Genomic DNA, 7,424 nt, shown 5'->3' on the forward strand with positions numbered 1-7,424 from the left:
TTTGAAGAAGACTTGGAATTCATAATCATCCAAGTTGGGTAGGTCCTCACTTTCCGAGGGAAATGCCAATATCATTCTTAAGAAGTTCTTTTAGTATTAAGACTTTTCTATTCTTCCTTTTCATTTGGATATTAAACGTTTTATGACCTATACATAGTCTTGTTTCATTGATATATGGGCTAGGCCCAAATTTGATATTCTCTTATTAGATGGTTATGAGATGAGAAGACTCTTTGAGACTATGTTATGTTCTATATATTTATGTGTAATAAAAGTAGAAGACTCACTAATCTTCCTATACGAAGGGTCAATGTATAATCAATATATATATATATATATATATATATATATATCATAATACATACTTAAAGACTCTAGTGTCTTTTTTAATCATAGACTCAACATCATATCAATACTATAGGGACACAACCCTTAAGACATAATACATAATTATAATATTAAGAAAATTATGGTAAACCATAAGTTGACATAGGACATCCTTGAATCATAAGGATTCCTTTTGCTTGATCTTTGGAAACATATAACATGCTCTTCAATCATAGAGACATCCTTTAAGAATCCATAACCTACACTTTTTTTAAAAAGTAGAGAACAATGGAGTTAGTACAAGAATGCACTAAGTATGGAAACCATGCAAAAACATGCATTAAAAAGGGACATTTTCTTGAAATCATACTTCATGCGTAAAAATCTTCATAAAACTTTAATAATATCCTTGATAACATTCAAATACTTCATATAGAGCAAAATATCATATAAAATCATATATAGAATTTAAGCCACTTTTAGGGTCACGTTACAGTGAGCACTATCATATTACAGTGAGCTTATTTTCTCTTTACGTTGAATTCTTTCCGTCTAAATTCCTTAACCTTCTAAGTAAACTTTTCGTGATACTTGGTGAAATGCATCACCTGAAGGATACATGGAAACCATACATACGACTACACAAGTCACCACATATCATTATTAAAGTGTAATCCCTCATAGACACATTTAAGTGAGGACTCTATTTGCTTTACAGCAAGCTACATCAATTTACACATCTATTTATTTCACTTCAAATAAATCGTTATAAGACCTTACTCATAAACCTTCTCTAAGTCTACTAGTGCCATGTTAATGTGAAGCCCCATTACCTCCCACATACTTAGTAAGCCTATCACAAGACCACAAGCCTTAACATTCTATTTCATACATCAACAAGTAAGTGTAGACAACTTCATTCATGTCTATAGAAGACCCTCATCATATAGTCATTAAGACAAACATAGTGAATATAAAGATAAGACCACATCACATATACTCATACCATGCACATCTTCATAGCAAGTAGACACATACTACTATGCCATGCATAAATACATAGCCATGATTATACACCTTAGATCACCTTCCTAGAACTCCCTAATGTTCCACTTGTGCAACCTCTAGGTGGGTTAATTACTTCCGCCTATCCCAAGTCACCTCCCTTAGGTCACCCTAGTGAGGGTCTTAGTCATTTAACTCAATTCTCCATTTTACTTTGGGGAAGCTTTAGCCTTAACCGACACTAAGACTATGGGTGCTAAACATGGAATTTTGTGTTGTAGAACCTCACACCATTGGAAGGTGTTCTTAGCTACCAATGTAGAACCTTAACACACTCTAGCATACTAAGTGAATTCACTTGCTAGATCCTATGCTGCAAGCATAGTTATGGAACTTGGAGGCATATATGTGAAAACCCTCTTTATGCCAAATGAGGCATTATGATTATTCACCTTTTGAAACCCTCTTTATTCCTATTGAGGCATCGTAGTTATCCACCTCATAATGATTATGGTGACCTACCTTCCTATAATGGGAAGGGACACCCCTCACTTCAAGTTCACTCGGTTCTAAGCTAAGTTTCCTATATTAAAAACCTTTGTTGAATTTACTTTATAAAACATATGCTTTAGGAGAGTCATCCCCTCATATGATTAGCTCATAGGTCATAGTAAGAATTCATCAACATATATAATGTGAGAAACACTTTCACATGGACACATCATATGTATGAACCTATTTAGTTTACGATACACTTGAGAACACCTTTCAAGGCTCCTCTATTGACTAGATCATCATACATGTGTGTGTGCATACTTATATGTGAGAAAAAATTTCACATAATACATAAATATCACACATGTTCATACTTTACTTTATTTATGCATAAGTGTACAAGTGCAATATATGAGCCATGCATTCATATAAACACTTTTAGACGCTAGGTATAAGCATACTTCATCATACCACATAATTCACATTAAATCATATAAGACATATTCATTCATATCCATGTACATAAGACACCAAGCCTAAGAATTATCCCATCAATGCATACATGTTCAATGCATAGACAAGGTCCCATACCCTCGGCCATACTAGTACACCTGCCAAGTCATTCTAGTTAAGGAAACACATATCACACTTTCATAGACATAAGATTAACATGCATACTAGTAGACACTAGTGAATATGACAACAACCTTTCATTAGACACTATGATCCTATACTACTTGTAAGCATGCATGTAGAGTGAAGGTGTGTGTGTACATTGGTCAATTTGATCACATAATGGATATAAATAACACATTGGGGAATCTACCCTCTTAGAACCACAATCCACAGCAAATCATACACCCCACAACGCATAATAGCATAGGATGCAAGCAACTTTCATATTACACTTAAGACTACTAACTGTTGCTATTCATGCATTCACATAGGGGTACATGGGTAAGGAATAATTAACCCTTTATACTCATCTAAAACAGCACCTAATCAAGCCCAACATAGTCATACACATGCATACACAATAGTCATACAACCTAAATAACAACTAAAATAGGAGACTAGGCATGAGATTTCACATTGGGTGATCATCACCATACAAATTCATAATATAATTTTCCTTCAAGTACATGATCAAATGATCTATATATTGGCAATGAATTAAAAACCTCCATATTAAGTGGATCATACCACATAATTCCATACAAGTCTTCATCAACTACAATAATCTAGAAAAATAGAGAGGAAGAGTATCCTTACAAATTCATCAACCCTTTTGATAAACATTGATCACACACCCTTTTCATAAATAATACAGTATAGGTTAGTAGATAAATATACATTTAATCATGAAAGAAACCATGTACAAATCGCTGCAAGATCATGCTACAATCTAATACAATACATCACATATATACTAGAAAGTAGAGAGGATCATCAACAAATTTCCCTAGTCTTGTTCATCAATAATATTTTATCTATAATATTCTTTTAGGGCAGTAGCGAAAGTGATAGAATCATTCTTCATCCACCCTAAGATATAGATCACAACATATAAATTACTCTACCAAATTTATAGGCTATAAGAACCTAAATCAATCTTTACCAATTTAATAGTGATCTATTCATATTAGATCAATTATACCTAATTATCATCCAATTATACGTATATGCAGTAGCTAAGGACAATTCACCATGTTCGAGTAATATAACAACCATCCCTACGTCAATATCACCAATTACTTACTTGATACACTAAATCAACTCATACCAAGCCTTATTTACTTTGATAATCCAACATTTATATGGATAATTCAATCATGATATTAACCTAAGGCAGTAGCTACTAGTATCCTATCATAATAGAATTCCAATTTTGTACATTATAAGATCAATGTTACAGTGAACACATGGAGGTATATGCTAGCCATGTTCAAATCTTCATAAATTGATACACATGGATCATTCATAAAAATTTATCATCAATACACGTAAATAAAAGTAGACATAAGCAATTCAACATAATAGAATCACAATTTAACCATTCACAAGACATGATAACAATGTCCATGCAAGGGCTAAATCATGTTTGGGAAGGGACATCGATTCATCATGCAATTATATTGAACATCACGTCAATACCAATACATTATCATCGATGTATCATGATTAATATATTGAAAAAGTTATTAGAAAAAACCCATGGCTAGATTAAAAAAGAATAGATTTGATCATATCTTCTATTTTTAAAAACATTGAAATTAACTCTCCAAGTGAAAGGTTAAATAGAGATGAAGGATCACCATGCCATTTTAAAGATGAAAACCTCTAAAAAATTATGAATAATCCATAGAAATCCAAGCTCCAAGATGTTCTTGAACTTTACCTTCAGTGGAGCTTTCTAGAGAGAATTGGTTTTGGAGGGAAAATCTATTTTGAGTGAATTGGATTGGGAATGAGTTGATCACGTTACTGGTACCTTAGATATATCAAAAAATTACTAAACGAACATAGTAGCGTCAATTTAGGACTTGGGGTGAATTTCCCTTTCACCCCTCTAATAAAACGGTGTGCAGGCACTGACACAAGGCCTTTATCAATGGACCTAATGACGGGGAAATGGTCCATCGACGAACCGTTATGTTCCCTCCGTCGTTTGCATTTGGGGCTATCATGTTCCCAAGACTTCTGTAGGCGAACTTCCCTTCGACGCCTCTCCATCGACGGGGACTCAGTTGACCAACAGGGCATCATTTGAGTTCGTCGATTGACTCTGCCAAGGCAGTGTCTTGACTGCTTTTGTGTATTTCTTGTGGGCCCTTTTACGGGGTCCTTGGGAAGTCATACACTAGAATTTAAAATTTGAATATATATCTTAATATGTTTTAGACCTTCCATGCAAGTTTTACCCAAAATGAACACGTAAAACACATCCAAACATGCAAGGAAAACTCAAGACATGCATGAATGTCTCAAGGGCTAACTTTCGAAAGTCTTGGACGTTTGACCTACAAACCTCATAAAACTCAATACGCTTCCTATGAACATCATTTTTATCATATAATGACCTCATAATATCATGACACACACATAAGCACATAAAAACACATAAGGCCCCTCAGGTGACTAGTCATCAAACGTCTTGGTCGTCCCTTGACGTTTGACTTCCAAATGACTTCAAATAACCCAAGCATTCTTTAAATCACTGTATTAACATGTAAAGAAACACTTAGGAACAAGTGAGGCTCTGGAAAACCAAACTCATTTTGGGGGTCTTACAAGACAACCTTAGTTTTGAAGTAATATTTTTCGTGGATTTCTTGTGTGATTGTTATGACTGTTTTGTTATAAAACTCGACTGGTAAAATTTCAATTTATGAACGAGTCTACTTTTAAGTGGAAAGGGAGGAGTTCACTTGAACATTGCACGAGTAGACTTATCTATGGGTTATGGTGTGGTTTCTTTATGACATGATGTTATGTGAATCAATGTATGCATAATATGAATTTTTTCCATGAATAATGCTACCTATTTTAAGATAGGAATATAAATGTCTCCTTCCCTCTTGTATGGTTAAATTATGCAATTGCTCTGAATGTGAATAATGCGTTTTAAAATAGAAAAATAGTGATTTAAACTAAATGTCCCTTTTATGGATGTTTTAAGGATTTTTGAGCATGGTTACCATACTTAGTATCTTTGCCAAAGTGACAACTCAAATATGAAGATAAGCCAATAAAAAGATTATGAGGAATGAACGAACATCTGATTGACTATCTGTGAACCCTCTAAAATAACTGAGATGGATGTTAACACAAACCCCACGACATAATAATGAACTAATATAATAACTAAAGGAAATAAAAAGGATTCCTTTAAATTCAAAGAGTCTCACCAACTGACCTAAGATTAATCATTTTGGATCAGTGATGTGCTGCTTATTGATCCTAGTTATCATCGTATGCATCATAAGATGATGCAGGGCAAGTGACATCAATACATTGAACGCATGACTGTGAGAGTTGGAATGTTAAACATAAAATAGACATTAAATGTTTCTGAAAGAAATACTTACCTGGACTTTACTTAGCTCAACAAAACTCAGCTGATTTCAATATAAAGTAGTTTGTATAAATGTATTGTAAGGCCTCAGAAATGACATAGGTGAAACTAAATCCTAACATGGTTGTGATAATGGTATAATATACTAAAATGTTTTAAAATGAGGGTTTGAGTAAGTGTCAAAGATTTTGCGTCATTAGAAGTCAAACGTCAAGGAACGACCAAGACGTTCGACGACTAGGTCACCTATGTGCCTCATATGTGGTTTTGCGTGTTCAGGTGTGATTAATAAGGTTATAAGGTCCTTAAATGAGTTACTACAGTTAATATAGGCATTGTGTCAAGTTTCGAGAAGTTTCGAGGTCAAACGTCCCAGAACGTCCATGAAGTTCGAAAGGTTTGCCTTAAAACGGCCTAGTGTGTCTATGTATGCTTCGTTGACTTTTACGTGTTCGTATTGGATGAAATTCATGTAGTAGGTCGTAAAATCGTATGCAAACATATTTGGGTTAGAAACGTACTGGTATGACTACAAATAGGACTCACAAGGGGCCCTAAAGGAGGACCCCAACTTGGAGCTCAACAGTGCCAGGCAGGGCCAAACGACGACCCAAACAATGGTCAGGCTGCCAGGCGACGGCCCGTCCATGGATGGCATCGATGGAGCCTTCAAGACTGGTGTTTAAGGAACTGAAGGAGAAACCACAAGAACCCATCGACAGGGCGTGGTCTCACCTACGGACCATCGATGGTAGGTCGTCGATAGTGCTGTTAAGTTACCTGCATTTTTCTGTTAGGAGTTGGGGTTATTGGGAAATACACCCCAAGTCCTATAAAATAAGAGGACGGTTGTTTTGACTTTTTATGGGTATTTTAAGTGTATATAATTCATTGGACTCTCATTTAAACCCTAACACCTAAATAAAAACACATTTCCCTCCAAAAGTTTCTTCCAAAACCACCATGAGAGTTCAAGGCATAGATAGAGCTTGAAGATGGTTCTTCAATGGAGTTTATTATTCAATTACCATTGGGTTCTTCTAATAAGGTATGGGAGTTCTTTATCAAAGGCTAGCTATCACCTTAGAGCCAATTTCAAAGATGATTTTCAAAGACTTCAAAAAGATTTAAAGCCCAATTTCTACTCTAAGTCTTTGGTTCTTGCATGCAAGGTCCTCAAACGTTAAGATATGATGTTATTGATGTATAATTGATGTTTTCCAATGAAATTTCCATGAACCCTTGACCTTCACAAATCTCTCAATTTGACTAAAATATGGGTTATGTGATTATGCTTTGATATTGATGAATTCATGTGTAGATTGTTATGGTCTTTTGATTCATGTATAGATTATGGTTAATTGGTTTATAGTTTGTTCCAATTTGATCAATTGAATATTGTATATTCTTAGATCTATTGAATATTAAGATTACTGAATTGATATTGACTTAAGGTTTAAGAAGTCTAATGTAGTTTCATATAGTCTTTTGATTGATGTAATCATTATTGTAAATTGATATC

This window comes from Solanum pennellii, chromosome 7 (assembly GCF_001406875.1).
Source record: "Solanum pennellii chromosome 7, SPENNV200".
Taxonomy (NCBI): domain Eukaryota; kingdom Viridiplantae; phylum Streptophyta; class Magnoliopsida; order Solanales; family Solanaceae; genus Solanum; species Solanum pennellii.